Raw genomic sequence first — 23531 nt, forward strand, 5'->3', positions numbered from 1 at the left:
TCTAATTGGGCTGAACTTTTGGGCCTTTCCAATTGGGCTTAAGTGTGTGGCTTGTAGTGGGATCAAAAGGGACCAATAAGATACTAACTCCAATGGGCCTGGGGCTTTTTTGTCAACTCTTAACAAGTCCAAAGTTACCATTAATTATATTTAATACCACTATACAAATATAATCGCACTCTAGGCCTTATTTATAAATTATATCCCAAGACTTTATTGTACATGCAACCCCTTCATAAAATATTCGTAGTAATACAAAGTCATGAATGTAGACTGCCACTTTCTAGATTACTACATCTTAATTCCTTGAGTACCCAGTTTAATCCTTTAAAAAAGTTATTCATCATATATTTATGAAATCCAATTCCATAAATATATACTTTAGTAACTCCTTACTAAAGTGGTTAGGCCTAACTCTCTAAATAATCAAACCCATTAAACTTATCTCAAAGCAACCTACACTTCATGATCAGGTCCATTATTCTCTCAAGATTAAGAGTTCATGTAAATAGAAGTCGTGAGATTTATTATTCAATTGAAAATTGTTAGGAGAATAATAAATCTCACAGCGGTCCTGTTCAATATGTCTTAACTCTTAAAACATATCAACATATCATCTAGAAATCTCCATTTCCATGATCAAGACAAATCATCTTAGTTGATATGTTGTAGTCTTCGTAGATGAAATACCCAATTCTATTACCAACTACGAACTAAAATTCTAAGTTTACAAAGAACTTGTGATTTATATCTTCTGTGACTAAATCACATACTATGCATCTCACGGACTATATGATAATGTCTCAATATTCATGTTGCCATTATTTTTAGATAATAATAAAACAATTTTATTAAACACAACATTAAGTCATACATAATGTCACGACCCAAACCTGTACTTCAGAATTTAGAGCATGACCGGCATGTTAATATCAAGTTTACCTTAATACTAACACGAACCAACCTAAACAGAAGGTGCTTATCAAGAATTGTTTCCTGTATACCTGCTTATTTTCTTTCATAAAAGCCGTAATATACAAAAATGTGAAAACCTTGAAAATTCATTTCATTTGAACTTTGCAAGATTGCCACTTGGCTGAAACTTCAAGTATTCGTGCAAATATTACATAGCTAAACATTTAGCAAAAACTCTTATTTATAAACCCAACCCCAAAGACATACCACTGGGGTTCAAACCAAACTAAAGTTCAGAATTACATCTGTGCTCAAGGATCAAGTACATCTTGATTCCTTTTATACAACAAAAGAGCTAAACTACTATACCAAAAAAAAAAAAACTATACAATCTAAACAAAAGAGAATCACAGAATCTTGCCACCTCTAATACTCTTGCTACTTCTAGGAAGAACTTGTGCACTGAAATATAATAGGGTGAGCTGCGAAGCCCAGTAAGGTTTTTAAGCTCCATGGGCCTTTGATAAGAATGCATGTAAATCAAATACTTTATGGACATGCCAGCTTTGATAAAATAGCCTTCATTACTATTCATATTGTTCTTAAATTAACTTATGAACTTTCAAATGAAAATACTTCATTTTCCTTTCATATAATAATAAAAGAACATGATAAGGAACTTAAACATAACTCAACATACTTTTCTTATCATCATACTTTTCTTATAACTTCCAAATAGCTTAATAGCTCTTTTATAATACATATTAGTTAGTTCAATTGTAAGTCTGTCACAACTTTGGGAGGCTTCCAGCACTTAGTGCTGTGCATCCGCATTCCCCACAATGCTAGGTAATTCCGGAATCATATCATAATACATACTTTCAACCATGGGGGTAGGTTGACATCCTCCACAAGTTGGCGGTTACCAACAAGGGCGGGTACAAGCGAGAGCCCCACTTTTAATGGCCAAACAGAATCTCCATGGAAATACCAGTACTATAACCCCTACTGGCTGAGTTCAGATCATGACAATGGAATAACTAAAAACTATACTTTCCAGATACTATACTTTTACATAACTATTTAATAACAGTAGCATATCCAATTCTTTCTTTAAACATTATGTTCGTGATATGAGTCATAGCATCAATATGCTAAAATTATCATATATATATATATATATATATATATATTGGATTTAATAAGTCACGAACATAAATCTTTACTTGAATCATGCTTATATGTAATATCTCTAATTAAAAGGTTTTAATGCATTATAGTTTTCTAAATAGTCCTTATACTTATCAAACGCACATGTCACAAATCCCTTACCTGAAAACAGAAGACGTGAAAGATTTGTACCAGAGGAGCTCAAGTGTCCGTGTTCTCGTTCTTGTCACCTAAATGATAGACCAAAACTTATTACTAACAACTCTTCCTAAAATATAAACTTATACCTCAAACACAACCTAACTCCCAACTTAGTAAAATCTTAATTCCCATCACATAGAGTTTCCCCAAAAATAAGGTACAATCGTCAAACTCATAACATACCAAAAAACAGAGAAAGCAAGCCATAAAAATTCATATATGATCTAAACATACCAAAAGATAAGCACATTAAATTATAGCTCAAAAAATTTACCCTAACTTCAAAATTAAATCTACAAAGTCATAGTTATCCTACACTGTTTACTGATCATTTCAGTAGCAAATTCGCCCTTTGTAAAATACGACTGGGCTGTCAAAAAACATCCAATTATCATGAAATTTTACAGAGCTACTCCCCTCTATGTCTAATATATACCGTATAAATTTCAAAGTCAAATCATAAAACCATAATTTATTAAAAATCGTACAAGTCGACATGCGCAAATCTGTCCTGACAGAAATTTATGCAACTTAGAAATTAAATCATTATTTTTGTATTAATCCAAATGCAGTGAGACCAGTTCCATAACAACCATATGTGTCTTAGATTACATAAAAACTACTCCTAGCATCATAATTCACAGAAAATGATTTAATACAGAATTTGCTTGTAGTGAACATCAAATCTGTCACAGTGACAGCTTCAGTGCATATTGATACAAAATTCATCAACTAAATGCAAATGGTCTTCAATTCATTTGGGTATTTTTATACCAATACAATAAACATTAAAATGACTTATTAAGCATCCAATAGACCATAAAACCATCAAACTTTCAACTTACAAAAACAGAATCACAAGTTTAGCCCCTAAAATCAGATTTGAGAACAAAGAAGGGAAAACAATTAAACTATCAAAATACTCTAAAATCAAATAAGTTTTTAATTACTTACCCACAAATTTGAAGCTGAAACTTTAGTTTTAGGCTCTTAATTCCTTCTTTAGAGTGAGATTTTGTTTTGGTGAGAGAGGGAGAGAGAGAGCTCTTGCCGTGTGAAAGCAAAGAGAGAAAGAAAAGAAAGAGCAAAAGAAAGGAAGCAAGAAGCTTCTGGTACAGCAAAAGAAAAGATGAGGAATTGACTTTGAGGGGGTGTACGTGTATAGCAAAGGAGAAAAAGATCAAGACCAACTTTTTTCCACTTTTTGGCATTTGCACTTTTCACCCCATATAAACTTATATTTCAAGAAATGCCCAATGACAATATAACTTTGCATATATGTGTATGTGTGTGTGTGTATATATATATATATATACATATATATCCTTATCTTCATAAAATTTATTTTCTACAACATTAAAAGAGCATATGTCTTTTATAATATCACAATAGCAAAGTTTTAATGCACTTAAAATAATTAAGGTAATAACAAACATATAAACTCATAAATTTAATTATGCAATTAGGTTGGGGGTGTTACACATAATGTCATATATAGCATCATACAAATAGGATTTAAGGGCACAAATCCTAACAATAACATCTTTAGGGTATACCATAACTTTAGGGCCATCCCTTCCATTTTGCATCTTTTGTTTGTTCTTCAGAATTAGGTGAACACATGATATATGGTTGAATAAACAAGAGATATAAAGGGTATCCTTTGTGGGCAATGATTCCAACCGATCTCCTAAATAGATCCCATAGTGGATTGGTAGCGAACCTTTAACGTACTCAAAACCCATTATTGGCAATGGCACCGATTGTGAGTTGGTGGGATGAAATCCAGAAGATTTGGGCTCGAATGGAGCCTTCCATCTTCCCACTCTTCACCAACTGAGGGTAAGGGACAAAAAAGACCAAGTGATGTGTATGCAAACATGTATTGAAATAGTTTTTATCAAGGTTAAAAAATAAGACACATAGGAATTAAACTCACTATCCCTAGTGGAGTTTCCACTATTGACAAGACGAAAAAAAATGGAGTCACCACCTAATTTTTGCAATGGTCTATGAACCATATATATACCATCCTCTTGACAAAGGACCTTTTGGTCTTACTACCAGAGATATGGGTTCAGAGTTTAAGTACGTTCTTGGGAGGTGTTAGGCACCCAAGACCGCCCAACCCTAAGGTTAGCCACCCATCATTGTGTCTTATGTCTTAACCTCGAAAAAATCATGTTTAACACTTGTATCTTGAACTTACACACACACTAGCATGCAAAACCCTATCATACCATTCATCTTAAACAAAGGCAGCGAGTAATCAAGGTAGTAGCATAATCATGGCAATCATAAGATTATATAAACATCCATACTAAAAATCAAAGATCATACAAACATATTTGTCGCAAAAGATGCATTTTCATATCAATGCATGACTTACCTTTACTTACCTTGCAGCAACTTAGCAACCATTGGGTCTGGCTGACATCATTAGTTTAGTCTTTTTCCAACTTTTTGGTCTTGACTTTGATAGCGTATTTGAAAGTCTTTCTGAAAGATTGGGCTGATCTTAGTGTCTATGGTGAGCTCTGGATGTCTAGTTTCTAGAACACTAAAGAAATTGAAAATACAATGGTCGGATCAAAAGTTATGACCTTGGGAAACGTGCTAATGCACTTTACATGATTTTCTAGATATCTCAATCATTTTGACTCTGATTTCTACCCATGAATAGTCATTGGAAAGAGTATTTGATCATCTTTGCAATGACATTGGTCTCAATCCATTTTGATGGTCAGATCAAAATTAGGGTTTTTCGGGCCCACCAAGAGTCAACCTCAGGTCAAACCTGTCAACGTTGACAAAAGTCTTTGAGTAGCTTGGGTTTGATGTAAAACCATGAAAAATGGTGGTTCAAGAGGATTTTGACCTCGTTTGACTTTTGATAAACCCAGGGTTGACTAGGGGCATTTTGGTCATTTTGGCTGAAAAAGGCACTTTAAGTGCTTCGATACCCAAACGAGTTGTGCCACATCAATATAGATGTTTCCACGGCCCCATGGATAGAAATAATATTTTTTGGTTCTGGCATGCATATCGAGGGGGACAAAATTCAATGTCTACACTGCCAATAGGATCAACCATCTTGATAGCCTTCCACTCAAGGCATGCTTCTTGAATAGATATTTCAATGGGTCCATCCTAGCTACTATCCATATCTGGAAAGGTAGGATGATGTGTCTAAGTTTTTGCACGACCCATACGATAGCAAAGCATGACTTTTCTATAGGTGTGTATCTATTCTCATAATCATGGAACCTCTTACTCAAGTAATGCACGACTTTCTCATTCTTATCATCATCCTTTTGTGCAAGCATACACCCAACCGCATTTTCTATGAATAAGAGATAAAGGAGTTATGACTTTCCAGGCTTTGGGGGTAAGAAAAGATGGATGGAGAAGATATTCCTTGATAAGTTTACAGGCTCTCTAACATTCATCATTCCATGCATGGGGTTCATTCTTCCTCAAAAGCTTGAAAATAGGCTCAAAAGTATAAGTGAGTTTGGCAATGAATCAGCTAAACTACTATAACTTGCCTAAAAATCCTTTTATTTCTTTCTCACTCTTAGGTGGAGGCATATCCAAGATGGCTTTAATCTTTAATGGATCAACATCTATCCCTTTATTACTTACCAAGAAACCTAGCAATTTTCCTACAGTTACTCCGAAGGGGCACTTCTATGGATTCAGTCTCAATCTATACTCCTTGATCCTCTAAAAAAAATTCCTTAGGTTGGTGATATGCCCCCCTTTATCCTTGGATTTCACTATCATGTTATCAACATATACTTTAACCTCATTGTGCATCATGTCATGTAGTAGGGCTGTAATCATTCTTTGATAGGTCACACCCACATTCTTAAGCCCTAATGGCATTGCCTTATAACAATAAATTCCTCATTCTGTAGTGAAGGTGGCCTTGGTCATGCCCTTAGGAGCCATCTTGATTTGGTTATATTCTGAGAAACCATCCATGAAAGACATCAAGGCACTATCGATTGTATTATCCATAAAGACATCTATATGAGGGAGAGGGAAATCGTCCTTAGGGAAAGCCTTGTTTCGGTCTCTAAAATCTATGCACATCCTCACTTTTCCATCCTTCTTGGGTACAAGCACAACATTGGCTATCCACTCGGCTTGGTGCACGGGCTTGATGAATCTTACTTTCAACTTCGTGACGTCTTCCTTGATCTTGAGAAGCCACTCAGTATACGTCTCAACTTCTACTTGACGGGTATCATGTGAGCATGGGTATCAATGTGGTGTTAAGCTATCTTAGGATCAATGCTAAGCATATCTTCGTAGGACCATGCAAACATCTCTTGGAATTTTGTGAGCAGTTCTTGAAGATCTTTTCTTTCTTCTTTATTTAAGGTTGAGCCAATTTTAATTAAGTGTGGATTCTTATTATTGCCCGGATTAAGAGTTTCAAAAGTTGGTTCCACAAGTTCAATTTTCTTTCCAATCGTTTATTAATTTCATTTTTAAATTCATTAGAATCATTTAAGTGCAGAATTTCAATATTATGGCACATATTAAGTTACCCATCAGAAAGCATGATGAATTTCGTCCTTCTTTCTTCTTAGGCAGCGTCACCTTTTTCCTTAAACAAATTTTGCAGCTCCACGGACCAGTCTTCATCTTTTAAGGGCCCCTAAACATGTATGGCTTCTATTATGTCCCACAATAGTTCTTCTTCGTTGGAAGGGGTATTAACTTCTTCATAAGAAGACTAGTCACAGTCACCCTTGCTCCAACAGCTAATCGCCTCATCATCATCTTCCTTGTCTTTGTCTTCATCTTTGGCTAGGACAACATACCATTTAGCGTCGGGAGGTGGGGTCGTGTCTTGTTCAATCAAATTGCACACAGGGGTGACCTTTGTTGTCCCAACTATCAAATTCCATTCTGGCTAGTCGTGATCCTCCCATGATCTTGCACTTCCTATTTCAGAAAATTCGTTGACATAAGCCCTAATGAAGGTCCATGGTCTAGAAACGTGCTCTAGCACTGGAAGGAGGAAGCAGATCGTTCCTTCAATCATCATGCGACCAATATGTTCCTGAGTCATGTGGTCAGACATCATGGCATGTGGGAAAACTGGTAGAAGCCATTGGAAGCATAGGCACATGTCCCAAAAAGGTCCTCTTATTCAGATGTTCTTACAAAATCTTTTAAGTCCATTTCAATTAAGGCTCAATTACAAAAATCATTCCCTTTCCTCTTATTAACTTTGCCCTTTGTTTCAAAAGGCTTAGTCCATTTACAATAAAGTTCTCATCTTACTCTCGTGGGCTTTCATTAGAACGTGCTTAGAGATTTTTAACCCTTTGTCTCAAATATGGGCTTACAATGTATCCACCACCTTTGGGCTCTTCTTTTTTCCATTCATTATCAACATTTTTTTTTAAGCAGCCCTCTAGCTAGAATATATTGTAGCCTTCCTCTCAAAGTATATGAATCTCTCATCATTTTGGGCTTTGGCATAGAATAAAGGTACCACTCATGAGATGTCTAGTACACAGGTGCCTCGTCGTAGTGGGAGAATTGTTCGGCCTCCTATAAGATTTATAGGTTTGGGAGAAACTTATGAAGCTATCTCAAAAGAGGCTAAATCGGATCCTTACACTTATGATGAAGCAATAAATGATATAGATGCACATCATTGGGTCCAAGCTATGAAATCTGAATTAGATTCTATGTATTCCAATCGTGTATGGGATCTTGTAAAGGTGCCTAATGGCATTAAACCTATTGGTTGCAAATGGGTTTACAAGAGGAAGAGATGGCTAGATGGAAAGGTTGAGACCTTTAAAATAAGACTAGTGGCAAAAGGGTATGCACAAAAAGGAAGGTATTGATTATGATGAAACTTTTTCGCCAATAGCCATGCTTAAGTCTATCAGAATTCTCTTATCCATTGCTGCTCATTATGATTATGAGATTTGGCAAATGGATGTCAAGACTGCATTTCTCAATGGAAATCTTGAAGAGGAAATCTATATGATGCAACCGAAAGGTTTCATAACAAAGAACCAAGAGCATACGGTATGCAAGTTGAAAAGGTCCATTTATGGAATTAAGCAAGCATCTAGGTCATGGAACATCAGATTTGATCAAGCAATAAAATCATTTGGTTTTGAACAAAATCTTGATGAACCATGTGTGTACAAAAGACATGGAGACAAAGTAGTAATGTTCCTAGTGCTTTATGTTGATGATATTCTACTCATTGGAAATGATGTAGGGGTAATGTCATTGATAAAGGTTTGGTTGTCAAGCCAATTTGATATGAAGGACTTGGGTGAGTCTAACTTTATTCTAGGGAACAAGCTTTGGTGAGATCGCAAGAATAAGATGTTAGGCTTATCACAAGTTGGATATATAGATAAGGTTCTAGAACGGTTTAGCATGCAAAACCCCAAGAAAGGATTGCTTCCTTTTAGACATGGAGTTCCTTTGTCTGATGACCAAAGGCCTAAGACTCAAGAAAAAGAAAATATGATGAGACAAGTTCCTTAAGCTTCTGCAGTAGGAAGTCTCATGTATGCCATGCTTTGTACTAGACCAGATATCTGTTATTCAGTTGGCATGGTCAGCCAATATCAATCAAATCCAGGACCAAAACATTGGCAAGCTGTTAAGCATATTCTCAAGTATCTTAGGAGAACAAGAGATTATATGCTTGTTTACCAGTGTGAGGATTTAATTCCCATTGGCTATACAGATTCAGATTTTCAATCGGATCTAGATTTCAGAATATCCACTTCTGGATGCGTTTTCACCTTGGGAGGTGGAGCCATAAGTTGGGGGAGTGCTAAGCAATCTTGTATTGCGGACTCCACCATGGAAGCTGAGTACGTTGCTGCTTGTGAAGTAGCAAAGGAAGCTATTTGGCTTAAGAAATTCCTTTCTGATCTTGGTGTTATGAGAATGGAGTAAGTTCTCATCACATTGTTTTGCGACAATAGTGGAGCGGTTGCACAATCTAAAAATCCAAGGAATCACAAGAAAGGAAAGCACATTGAGAGGACATCATTCGAGACATTGTTGCTCATGGAGATGTTGTGGTAGTAAAGATTGAAAGTGCAAATAATCTAGCAGATCCTTTTACCAAAGCCTTGCCTCAAAGGACTTTCGAGTCACATTTGGAGGGAATGAGAGTTAAATTAGTGCACAATAGTCTTTAGGGCAAGTGGGAGATTGTTAGGATGTGTGCCCTTAAATGCTATTGTATGATGCTATGTATGACATTATGTATGATTTAATGTTTTGTTTAATAAAGTTATTTTTTTATTATCTAAAATAATGGTAACATGAATATTGGGACATTATCATATAGTCTATGAGATGCATAGTATGTGATTTATGTGATATAGTCACAGAAGATATAAGTCACAAGTTCTTTGTAAACTCAGAATTTATAGTTCGTAGTCGGTGATGAAATTAGGCATTTCATTTGCGAAGACTATAACGTATCAACTAAGATGATTTGTCTTGATCATGGAAGTGGAGACTTCTAGTTGATATGTTGATATGTTTTAAGAGTTAAGACATATTGAACTGGGCCGCTGTGAGATTTATTATACTCCTAACAACTGTCAAATGAATAATAAATATCACGACTTCTATTTGCATGAACTCTTAATCCTGAGAGAATAATAGACCTGATCATGATGTGTAGGTTGCTTTGACATATCAAGAGTGAGATCTAAAGTAAAGGTCAAAACTTTAGTATGTTGGGCAGCTACATTTAGTGTTGATGTAACATATATTCTCAAGATAGAATTCATAATCTCTTGATGGAGATATAAAATATTCCCTTGAGATAAGTTTAATGGGTTCAGTTATTCAGAGAGTTAGGCCTAACCACTTTGGTAAGAAATTACTAAAGTATATATTTATGAAATTGGATTTCATAAATATATAATGAATAACTTTAAAGGATTAAATCGGGTACTCAAGGATAAGATGTAATAATTTACAAAGTAGCAGTCTACATTCATTGACTTTGTGTTACTACGAATATTTTATGAAGGGGTTGCATGTATAATAAAGTCTTGGGATATAATTTATTAATAAGGCCTAGAGTGCAATTATATTTATATAGTGGTATTAAATATAACTAATGGTAACTTTGGACTTGTTAAGAGTTGACGAAAAAGCCCAAGGCCCATTGGAGCTAGTGTCTTATTGGTCCCTTTTGGTCCCACTCCAAGCCACACACTAAAGCCCAATTGGAAAGGCCCAATAGGCCAGCCCAATTAGATAATTAGTTAGTTATAAAGGGAGAAACATACAGAATTTTTATAAGTGATATAAGAAATGGTGTGTATGTGAGAGTGAGACACACTTTCATTCTCCCTTTGAAAACTGATTGAGAGACCACACATCTTGGGCGTAAAGTGGAATTGGAGTGAAGATTAAAAATATTCCCGAGTACTTCAATCTTTGGTTTTGAATTTCACCACACCAAGGTATGCTATCTTGTTCTTAAATTCTAAAATTGACATAGTGCATGTTATCAATCATGAATGAAATAGATCCTTGTTTGTTGCTTTTGCTATGTGTTTTGTATGAGATACAAAACCAAAATTTCCAACAGATATACCTTTGAATTTTAAGATAAACCTCTTACATGTGAGAAATTAGGTGAATACAAGATATATGCTTATCCTCAAGTTTTTTACATCTTTTATTTGCCCTTTAGAATTAGGTGAATACAAGATATATGGTTGAACAAACAAGTGATATGAATGGTACCCTCTTATTGATAGGATTTAGGATCCCTCTAAGTATGGGTAGGCTCCCTAGAGCTAAATGGATAGATCAGTAGGTCACGCACAACTAGGTGGGCCATAATTCCAACCTTGGGCCTAAATGGACTGTACTGGATTGGTGGTAAACTGTTAACGTACTCAAAGCCCATTATAGGCAATGACATAGATTGTGAATTAGTGGGATGAACTCTAGAAGATTTGAACTGAATGGAGCCTTCACCTTCCCACTTATCACCAACTGGGGTGAAAGGGACAAAAAAAAACAAGTGAAGCATGTGCAAACAAATATTCAATAAGCCTTTATTAAGATTAAGAAATAAGACTCATTGGAATCAAACTCTCTATCCCTAGTAGAGTTCCCACTATAGGCGCAACGGGGGGGAGTATGCCTCGGCCAAATGGACCGTGATAGAGAAGAAAATGAAGTCGCTACCTAGATTAGGTCTAGGAACCATAAATATAGCACCCTTCATGGAATAATTGATCTACTACCAAAGCACGTGTCCGGAGTTTAGGTATGGGGATTGGAGGGTGTTAGGCACCTAACCCCACCCAACCCATGGGTTTGCTTCCATGCATTATGTCTTACATCTTAATCTCATTAAAGGCATATTCAACATTTATCATTCTAGAATCACACACACGCTAGCATCTAAGCAATTAACATGGCATTTTTCATCATAATCTCTAACATACATCTATCACACATAGCATCATATCGTATCCAAGGGCAAAATTAAATCATAGCAGAATCAAACAAACATGTTATTGCATTTTAGACATAAAAGGCATGGAATCCAAACTAACATGATCATGTTCATCAACCCTAGACAAAATCATTTCCCAAGCAAATGCATGTTTATATGAATGCATGACTTACCTCTCACTGCAACACAACACTATGCATCACGGCATGATCATGTTATATGCATGTTCATGGCACATCAACAAGATTGAAGATAAACTATCAATAAATGGATTTAGATGCATGACTAACTTGCTGATCTTGCATAACGCAATAAATGTAATTAATTCCAAATAAACAATGCTCTTATAAACCTCTAACAATATCTAAAATCCATAATTTATAAATAATCTCCAAATATTATAAAATGTTAAGCAAAATAAAAATAACTAAAAATCCTTTAAGACTTCAAGCATTATTGACGTCACCTAAAAACTCCCATGCTCTACCTTGCACTTTACAAAGTGATCCAAATGTTCAGTTTCCCAACTACATTTTGTCTAAAAATTGTTATTGATGGGGTGAGCCACACATCTAGTATGCAATTATACACAATACATAACAGAATAGAGTCAAGCAAAGCATGAGTATTTTGATTTCACAAACTCATTGACATCAAATATAATTTTTCCAAAACATATAATGAACCACTTAATACATATGTAATCAAATCTTAAAATCATTCAAAAAAACATACAAATAATTTATCAGAGCATAGTGTCACATATACACATATCACATATTCTCACATAGAATCATGTGAGCAAATACTAACATCTAACCCTTGCTAGTGAGGGATCAACACTTATTCTCACATACAACCCTGTGAGGGGGCTTACACATATATCTGATCAATTCTAAAAACACTTATTTTGAGTCACATATCAGAAAAAGCAAAGTTTATACAAAATAGAATGATTTACTAAATATTAACAATTATTCCAATTATAGAGGCATATCAAAGATTACAGTATCGAATTGAAACATAAATCAAAGGATGCTTGACTCTCTTAGGGAGTGAATAAGAACTGAAGAGTTTATATAAATATTTTTACAATTATTGATTAAGCCTCAAAACCCAATTTGCTAAAAGCAACGTCTTAAATACCATTTGTAAAATAAGAATATAACTTTGAAATCACTAGGTTTTAAACAAACTTAAAGAACAAGAACCTTTTTAGAAAACTTTTCTTAAAACTCAATTCTTTATGAAAATAGTTTTGTTTAGAAATCATTTTTTAAATGAGATTTAGACATTCAAATCATTATTTAAAATTCAAAGTTTCTCTTTAAAACATTATTTAAAGTCGAAGTTTCTCTTTCAATGACATAAAAATGCTTTTGATAAACTTTAGAAAACGTAAGCTTAAAAACATAACTTTTGAAAAACCTTTAGCTTCTAAGAGCCTAATGAACAAACTTGTGCATATTATGCAAATTACTTACTGCACTTGAACCACTCTGAAAGTCCAGCTGAAACACCTTTTAAATAGTCTCAAAATACTCTTAAATAGAACCTATAATCAGCCATGGAAATTACTTAACACTTTTAGAACCTATAATCAGTCGAAACACCCTTATTGAATTATACAAAATGACTCACTAGGATTAAACTTTGTTGAACTAATAACACTTTTAACACTAAATTAAAGTTTCTCTAACCAATGATGTTCTAACCTGAAAGTTCAAATAGAGTATAAAACACCAATGAACGTGTAGACCCCCAATTTTAAAATAACCAACACAAGCTTATACCCAAAAAATATACATGCGAAATAATAGGTACAAACAGAAATCCAAACAAATAAACAACTCTACACCATCATTAATAACAACACAACAGCAATTAAAAGGTAAGAGTAAGGGTTAGAGAGATGCAAACACAAAGATAACATCGGCACGTGTTATCGAAGAGGAAACCGAAGAACTCAGTGAAAAACCTCTCCGCTGCCCTCCAAGTGGTCAAATGATCCACTAAAGAATAAAGTTGGGATACATGAATAACAGTAGACCCTCCAAGCCTAATCTACCCGATGCACCTAAGCCCTCCAAGCTTCTTGCTCCAACAGGGTTACATCGACCTTGTCTTCTTTAGATTTTCGGATCCCGCAATAAGCTCCATATTGCATCCGCCATCCTTGGCATCTTCCAATGCTTCCCAAGCTCCAAAAACACTTTCAACACTTTGAATGGGTGTGGGTAGTGTTTGGGTACAAATCTCCTCTCAATGGGTATAACAATGGAAGAGGGAAGGAGAAGAGACTACAAAGATTTCTCTCTAAGAATGAGTAGCTCTCTCTCAAATAAGGTGGTGTGTTGTAGAAACCTTTCTTAGGGTTTTTCTCTCAATGGCCTCCTTTTTCAGCACCTTACATTTCGTGGGTATAAGGGTATTTATAATAAGGTATGGGAGGAATGTGAAAAGTCATTTTTCTACAAAACAGGGCATTCTGGCGACTCGGCCTCATGACTGGAACGAGTGGCGAGTTAACTGCTAGGCCAGACTGTACTTTTTGTCCTGTCGTGCTCCAGCTGTCGTGACCCTTTAGCTTCCTGCATGCTTCACATGTGTGACACTTTGTCGACTTGCCAATCGCGAGACTCCTCCTGAATGTACACAACTTGAGTTTCTTCACAATTTCTCACACACAACCTTTACTTTAGTCCCACCTAAATACAGGGTTTTTACATGCTGAATTAAAAGCAAATTTGGCACAGAATAAAGCCAACACATGGTTGATTAAATTCAACATTACATAACCAATTATATTCCCTTGCATTAATGGAAACTCATATTGTCATGACGAAGGCAGTAGTCAAAATATCATTGACCTAGGATTTAATATAAAACCCCAATGAAAATGTAAGAGCCATATACCTGAATAGAGATTTGTAATCCAAGACTTGTTCTAAAGACACACAGTGGGCAACCTAGGATTTAATTATATAACCCCAATGAAAACGTGAAAGCCATGTTCATGAATAATAATTTGACCCATGACTTTGTTCATGGATGCACACTATGGCCAAATCTAGGATTTAATATATATATATATATATATATATCCCAATGAAAATGTAACAGGCATTATAAGATTTGATCCATGACTTTGTTCATGGATAGATATAGTGGGCAAATCTTATGTAAAAGTATAAATAAAATTTTAGGACCAAAACTAACCTTTTGAACAATCTAACATCACTAACTGATTCCATGATAAAATTATAACCTTTAAATTCTTTATTTCTAACATATGAGAAGTCACATTTGGGACAATTTAGTTGCTTCTTCAATTGTATTTCTTCTAATATCCAAGGAAAAATACACCTCCTAGCCTCCATAGTGATGAAATCTTTCCTATGAAAACCCTACTTTATCTCTTTCTCTACCTTATATATAACGCATCAGAGATATGGGCTTGGTGAGGTAGTAGGCTGGAGTTTACGACCCGTTAAAACTTATCTTTTTAGTCTCCAAGAATCCCATAAAACTTAAATATACTTCCAAGACTTTAATTCCCAATTAACCTCAAATTAAGATTTATTTGTTTAGATAAGCCAGAATTCCAAAGGATCCCAATAACTCTTAAACTTCTAATCCAAATAGGTTTTAATTCTCTAATCCTTTTCCTTAAATCATAAGGAGACCAAAAGTTTTATATGAATAACCCACAAAGTAACACTCCACGTTACATCTTCCTCTTTTATTTGTTATTTTAACTGCCGCACTATATTGTATGCACTAAAACTTTAATTTTCTCACCTATTTTGTAGCACCACAAAATTGTCTACTCCCATCTTTACTACAACTTAAATAATGCTACCAAGTGTAGGATTGTTGCGAAGTAATAACTCGATAAGTCCAAGGTCGAATACACAGGGAAAAGGGAATCGATTAGCAAACCACAAGAGAATAAAACTAAAATATTAAAGTTTAATTGAAGAGATTTTTTATGGTTTAGTAAAGGTAATTTAAATTGAGAGGGAATAACAATATATTAAGGCGCTAAGGTTTAGGGATCCACACACAACACATCTATTGGTAGTCTTAACAATATTTATTTTATAACTCAACTAAAATTCATACGAAGGATGATCTTAGTGAGATGATTTAACAGTAAGAACTCAAGAATTAATTGTCAATGGTAGTTTTATGAAATTGATTGATTTTAGGCAAAACAAAACTAGTGAATTAGTTCGCAGGGAATACTAAGCACTTGATGTGCCCGGAGTCTATGATAAATCAAAGGATTATACAGAACTAAACACTTTTCTAGATGAGTAAAACAATCAAAAACATAAAAATATAAGTATTAAAACCAATAAATAATTGTTAAGAACATACCAATAAATGGTTGGGTTTCACCCTTTGCCTTAGCAAGGCTTCTAGCAAGGCATAACATAAATAAAACTCTAAAAATTGTAAATAAACTTTAAGAAAACCTACATTATGTTCTACGGCAGCTCCCCTCTGAATTTTGCCCTAAAGAGCCTTTAAATAAGTAATTGAATCCTATTACAAATTGGATTCCCATTTGGAGAAAATCCTAGGTTTTTAGGCTTCACTTAACCGACGTTTTTGGCCCATTTAACTTCAGAATTCAAACCTTTGGTAGCTACAAAGTTTTATCCCTTTAAGTTAGATTTCCAGCCCAACTTGAATCTTCTCGATTGGATATCTAAGCTGAAAGTTATGCTCCAAATACTGACTGGTATGCAGGCTAGAATCCTAATTCGAATTGGAGTTGGATTTTGTGCAAATTTTCTTTGATTCCTTGCTCCAATTGGACTTGAATTTAATTGGTTTGGCCTTCTTTGACTTCATCATGGACCTTGTAAAAGTAAAGTCCATTAGCTTTCTTCTTTGCACAAATCCACTTATTTAATTTCATTATTCCATAAAAAACAAATTGACACATTAAAATTCAATTAAGTGCAAAATTGTTTTTTAACATTATTCCAAAACCAACTATAAAATGCATGAATCAACTAAAAATAAGTATGATAATTCTTTCTAATAATGATATAAATATGCAAAATTAAGTTATTATCACACTCCCCAACTAGCTCATTGCTAGTCCCTAACAATTTAAGCGACTTGAGACAAAGACACAAAATAACAAAAAAAAAATTGATACTTTAGTAGAAACAGTTAATCAAATGTCAAAACACTAACAACCACCAAAGATATTCCACATACGATCAATACTTAGTGTGTGAATAGTTTAGCCAACACAAACACAACATTATTCTTAAGATAAAACATGTCTTGAATTTCTATCCAAAGTCACTCCGAAAAGGGTGTAACACTCTCAAACATATGTGAGCAGAATAATGTAGAACAAAGACTAATATCTCGCAATAAATAAGATGAAGAACAGTGAAGCAAAATAAAGGACATTTATAGTCTCATGAAAGGATGCCAAACACTAAGAATATTACACCACACACATTGATTAGTCATGTCAAGACCCAAACCATACCTTCCTTAAGATCAAATAGGACTTTCATTGGGACATAATGTAGGGTAGAGAGAAGGAATTTAGAACAAAGGGTAGGTAAAAATAAAAAGTATAATTATAGAGACAACTTCTTTTGAGTATATGACAATTGATTTATCCTCTCAAGTTTCTTGAATATTGCACTTTCACTTTCTTTCTTTTTTCTTCAAAATTTCATAAACAAATTTATTCTCTATTTCTTCCTCTTTCACATTCCTTTTTTTTTCAACATTTTTCATTTTCTGTTTATGACTTTTTTTTTTTAGTGACTCCTTTTCTTCCAACTATTTCACCACAAATTTACCGCAATAGAATAATTTGATTGCATTCATTCTTGGAACACTTTAGGAAAGGATTTGAAAAGGAATGGCTAAAATAATAAGCTTAAATGGGTGACTAGCGGCAATGTATCAAGAAAGAAAATAATAAAGGCTCAAAATTAACAAAGATGGCCTAAAATCATCTCTTAAGGATTGGGATAGTTCTTCAAATCAAAGAATAATGAGACTAAGCAACAACAAAGTAATGTGCTTCCAAATGAAAAAATGAGATCAAAAGAAAATAACCCTCTAAAAAATGAATGGCTCAAGAACTCACTTGGTCTCTACATTTTATTTTCAAGATTTTCAGAGTCATCTCTATCTCTCAACCAAGATACATGTTCATGTGGCTAAAGTGCATGTGCATAATAGGTGAGCATGAAAAACAATGGAATTCTTTAGATAGAAGTAGCTTAATAAACTTTGACTTAAAAATCTTGCTAAAAACAAATGCAAATCATCTCAAGTTCCTCCCCCCAACCTAAAGCTTACATTGTCCTCAATGTTAACAAGGAAAAATAACAAAGAGTAGAGATTACGGAGAGTACCTTGAAGAGATGAACATAAGTGAACAAAAAAAAACCTTAACACCTGCAAAAGGGGTTAGAAAACAAAAAAAAAAAAAAAAAAAAAAAAAAAAAAAAAAAAAAAAAAAAAACACAATCTAAACTACGACACAAATACTAATGCTAATTGCTTGGCAAGTCTTGATAAATGAGATCCTCCAAATTAATGGATTCCTCCTCTTGTGAAAAACTCTCAAGAAACGGCTTAAGACGTTGTCCATTCACCTTAAATATGTTACCATTCTTAGGATTTTCAATTTCTATGGCACAATGGGGGAAAACATTTTTAACAATGAAAGGTCTAGTCCATTCAGATCTCAATTTTCTGGGGAACAAATGTAACCTAGAATTATTATACAAAAGAACTTGTGGAGATGGTTCAAAAATTTCCTTAAAATTTGTTTGTCATGAAAAACCTTCATTCTTTCTTTGGAAGTCCAAGAATTATCATATGCATCACGCCGAATTTCTTCCAACTCATTCAATTGCAATTTTCTCAATGAACTAGCCTTGCTAAGTTAAAGTTAAACATCTTTATTGCCCAATATGATTTATGTTCCAATTCCATAAGTAAGTGACAAGCTTTACCATAAACAATTCTATAGGGAGACATACCAAGAATATTTTTATAAGCAGTGTGGTACGCCTAAAGTGCATCATTCAACCTCAAAGACCAATCTTTACGATTTGGGTTAACTGTTTTTTCCAAAATTTGCTTAATCTCTCTATTGGCAAGCTCAACTTGTCCACTTGTTTGTGGGTGATATGGGATGGCAACCTTGTGTGTTATGCAATATTTTCTCATTAATGCCTCAAAAGGTCAGTTGCAAATGTGCAAGCCCTCATCACTAATAATTGCCCTAGGGATGCCACACCTTGACAAAACATTTTCCTTCAAGAATTTCAAAACAATTTTGTGATCATTCTTTTTGCAAGGAATAGCCTCAACCCATTTTGAAACATAATCTATAGCCACTAGAATGTAAAGATATCCAAAAGAAGGAGGAAATGGACCCATGAAATCTATGACCCAACAATCAAAAATTTCAACAACTAAAACTGGATTTAAAGGCATCATATTTCTACGAGTTATTCCTCCCAACTTTTGACAAGACCCATGATGAGTGTCTTTAAACATATTAGGCCAATAAATTCCACATTGCAAAATCTTTGCAACGGTTTTCCTTGAAGAAAAATGGTCTCCACAAGCTTCATTATGACAAAAGGAGATGAAACTAAATATTTCATTATTAGGGACACATCTCCTAATGATTTGATCTCGACAGTACTTAAATAAATAAGGATCATCATAGAAAAAATTGCATACCTCAACCATGAAGCGTTTCTTATCTTGAGCACTCTAGTGACATGGTGTTTGGCCTGTGACAAGAAAATTGACAATATCAGCATACCAAGGCAAAGTAGAGATGGAAAACAATTTTTCATCAAGGAATGAATCCCTAATGGGTAATGCATCCATGGATTCATTAAAAGTGAGGCACGACAGATGGTCTGCCACCACACTAAATTCTTGTAGTAGAAGAATCCATCTAATCAACCTTGGCATTACATCCTTCTTTGAAAGAAGATATTTTAAAGTTGCATGGTCAATGAAAATAAAAACAAGAAAGCCAAGAATATATGAACAAAATTTATCTAAGGCAAATACCACAGCAATTAACTCTTTTTCAGTTGTTGAATAATTCATTTGAGCTTCATTCAAAGTCTTACTTGCATAATAGATTGCATGAGCTTTTTTATCCTTTCTTTGCCCTAAAATAGCTCCAATCACATAATCACTTGCATCACACATAATTTAAAAAGGTAAAGTCCAATTTGGTGGTTGCATGATAGGTGCAGTGGTAAATGCCTTTTAGCTTATCAAAAGCTTCTTGGCAACCTTAGGTCCATTCAAAGGGAGTGGCATTTGTTAGGAGGTTACACATAGGTTTAGATATGAAACGAAAGTCTTTTATGAACCTCCTATAAAATCCAGCAAGTCCTAGGAATGATCTCACATCTTTAACAGTCTTAGGTGTAGGCAAATTAGCAATCAACTCAATTTTTGCTTTATCCACCTCTATGCCTTTTGAAGAAACAATGTAGCCTAATACAATCCCTTCTGTGACCATGAAATGGCACTTTTCCCAATTTAATAGTAAATTATTTTCTTCACACCTAGTTAAGACTTTTTGTAAATTAGAAAGCATTCATCAAAAGAGTCACCAAAAAAAAATCATCAATGAAAACCTCTAAATAATGCTCTACCATGTCACTAAAAATACTTAGCATGCACCTTTGAAAGGTGGCAGGTCCATTACATAAACCAAATGGCATCCTTCTAAATGCAAAAGTACCAAAAGGACAAGTAAATATGGTTTTCACTTGATCTTCAAGTGCAATTTCAATTTAATAGTACCTAGAATACCCATCTAAAAAGCCATAGTACTCATGACCTGCTACTCTCTCTAAAACTTAATCTAAGAAAGGTAAAGGGAAGTGATCTTTCCCAGTGACTACATTCAATTTTCTATAATCAATACACATCAGTTCTAACTATCTCTTTCATTGTAGGGTTCAACCTACGTTGCATCTCCCAGATGGTTTAGCATTGTCCTCTAAATAAATCTTGTGAGTACAAACCAATGGGCTAATTCATTTAATGTCAGCTATGTTTCATCCTATGGCACTCTTATGTTTTCTCAAAACATTTAATAACTTACCTTCTTGCAAAGAGTTAAGTTCAGAAGATATTACCACAGGAAAAGTCTCATCGGTTCCTAGAAAAGCATACTTGAGCTCAACAGGCAAGGGCTTTAACTCCAATTTTGGTACTTGCTCACTAGATGGCAACAACTTTATCTCACGAGGTGGCAACTCCTCATATTTCAATTTACAATTGCTCGCTTCCAATTCCTGTGCAGATTCCAAAAGACAATGAATGTATGCTATTTCAGAATTCTCATCAAAATTAAAAATCACATGAATTGACTAGACAAGCTTCTAATGAATCTAAAAAACATGTTTTGCTGAATTGTTCTTGAACAAGTGTTTCAATTAAGTCAACTTCATGCACGTCCTCTTTATCACTAGGTTGCTTACAAGTATTAAAAATATTAAGCTCAAGGGTTATATTCCCAAAAGATAATTTTAAGACTCAACTTCTACAATTTATCAATGCATTAGAAGTTGCAAGAAATTGGAATCCTAAAATCACAGATATTTGAGAATTAGCATTAGAAACAGGATGCATGTCCAAAATAATAAAGCCAACAGGAAAATAAAATTTTTCCACTTGAACCAAAACATCCTCAACAACACCCTTAGGAACAATCACAGATCAATCAGCAAGTTGTAAAATTATGGAAGTGGGTTTTAACTCGCCTAGACCTAATTTCTCATACACTGAATATGGAAAAAGATTCACACTTGCCCCAAGATCAAGCAAAGCTTTCTCTTTTTTTGAATTACCAATCACACATGAAATAGTGGGACAACCTGGACCTTTAAACTTTGGAGGTCTATTGTTTTGAGTGATTGCACTAATTGGTTTAGTCAAAAATGCCTTCTTATGTACATTAAGCTTACGCTTAACAGTACACAAATCTTTCAAAAATTTAGCATATGATGGAATTTGCTTTATGGAATCCAAAAGAGGAATGTTCACTTTAACTTGCTTAAGCACTTCAAGGATTTCAAAATTTCAATTCATTTTTTGAGGTGGAATCAACATTTGGAGAAAGGGAGCAGGGATAGGACACCTTTCAATTTCATTAGATTTAGGCTCAAGGACTTCATCACTACTCTTTATTTTGAAAGATTCATCATGTGTATTTCTTTTAGGAATATCTTTCTCAATGATTTTTCCACTACGAAGAGTAGTTACAGATTTAGCTTGACTCACTTTATTTTCAAAGGAACTACAATCATCAACACAAATTGACCTTGGGGGTTTGGTTGTTGTTGAGATGGAAACTTACCCTTTTCTATTGTGCTCATGGACGTGGTCAATTTAGTGACGGTGCTCCTAATGTCATTTAGAGCTTGTGAGTTCTGATTATTAATGGTGGATTGAGTTTGCATGTTGCAAAGTGTCATCAAGACTCTTCTTTGGAGGGGGATTATAGGGAACAAAATTTGAAGAACCAAGTGTAGGAGGTGCAACCACATTATCATTCCTCCAACTAAAATTTGGATGATTCTTCCACTCTAAATTGTATGTATCTGAACAGGGGGAAGGCTATGATTTTTTCACCATGCTCATAGCATTTGCTTGATCATGCAACACCTCCTTAAAAGTTGGAATTGTAGGGAATTCATTGGTAGGGTGTTCCATGGTCTCATAAATTCTACAAACTTCATCAATTTTAGGCACAGTATTGATTCCATTAACCTTCCTTAATTCCATGGCTTCAAGCTTTCTAGTTAGACTAGTCACCCTAGCACGATGGTCATCATATTACCTAAGTTGGTACTTACCACCCCCAGAATGGTTGGTGGATGCTCTAGACCTATTTGGGGTATTAGTGGTATCCCAAGATTGGGCATTCTCAGCTAAGAGACCAAAATAATCAAAAACCTCATCAGGATCTTTATTCAAAAACTCTCCATTGCACATCATCTCTACAAATTGACGCATCTTTGGAGTTAAACTTTCATAGAAAAAAATTTTCATAGCCATGATGTGGACAAGCATTAATCAAATCTTTAACTCTTTCCCAACATTGATAAAATGTCTCATTATCTTTTTGTGAAAAATTCATTATTTTTCCTTTAAGTGCATTAGTCCTATGAATTGGAAAAAATTTCTTTAAAAACTGAGTTTGCATCTCTTGCCAAGTTCCAATTAACCTAGGTCTCGAAGAATTAAGCCAAGTTTTTGCCTTGTCTTTAAGAGAAAAAGGGAACAACTTCAACCTAACGGTCTCTTCATTACATGATTTGTCATAGAAGGTAGAACATACCTCCTCATATTCCTTAAAGTGTAGGTAAGGATTTGTTAGGATTAGTGCCCTTAAATCCTATTGTATGATGCTATGTATGTTATTATGTATGACTTAATATTGTAATTAATAAAGTTGTTTTATTATTATCTAAAAATAATGGTAACATGAACATTGGGACATTATCATATAGTCCATGAGATGCATAGTATGTTATGTGAAAAGTCACAGAAAATATAAATCACAAGTTCTTTGTAAACTCAGAATTGTAGTTCAGTCGATGATGAAATTGGGCATTTCATCTGCGAAGACTATAACATATCAACTAAGATGATTTGTCTTGATCATGGAAATAGAGATTTCTAGTTGATACGT

General features: G+C 34.4%; 1 long non-coding RNA gene, 1 other non-coding gene and 1 pseudogene across 2 annotated transcripts; 1 reads left to right on the forward strand and 2 right to left on the reverse strand.

Moving 5' to 3' along the window:
- Positions 1 to 2168: 2168 nt before the first annotated feature.
- LOC142608175 (uncharacterized) lies at positions 2169 to 3420 on the reverse strand. The gene is made up of 2 exons (XR_012839440.1): positions 3241 to 3420; positions 2169 to 2315 (listed from the first exon to the last, which is right to left on the reverse strand). It is a non-coding gene; the product is annotated as an uncharacterized LOC142608175 (long non-coding RNA).
- Positions 3421 to 18336: 14916 nt separating this feature from the next.
- On the reverse strand, positions 18337 to 22852 carry LOC142605827 (uncharacterized; annotated as a pseudogene).
- A 35-nt stretch (positions 22853 to 22887) lies between these two features.
- LOC142608487 (small nucleolar RNA R71) lies at positions 22888 to 22994 on the forward strand. Its single transcript, XR_012839516.1, has one exon. It is a non-coding gene; the product is annotated as a small nucleolar RNA R71 (small nucleolar RNA).
- Positions 22995 to 23531: the final 537 nt, after the last annotated feature.

Source organism: Castanea sativa, chromosome 8, assembly GCF_040712315.1.
Source record: "Castanea sativa cultivar Marrone di Chiusa Pesio chromosome 8, ASM4071231v1".
NCBI lineage: Eukaryota > Viridiplantae > Streptophyta > Magnoliopsida > Fagales > Fagaceae > Castanea > Castanea sativa.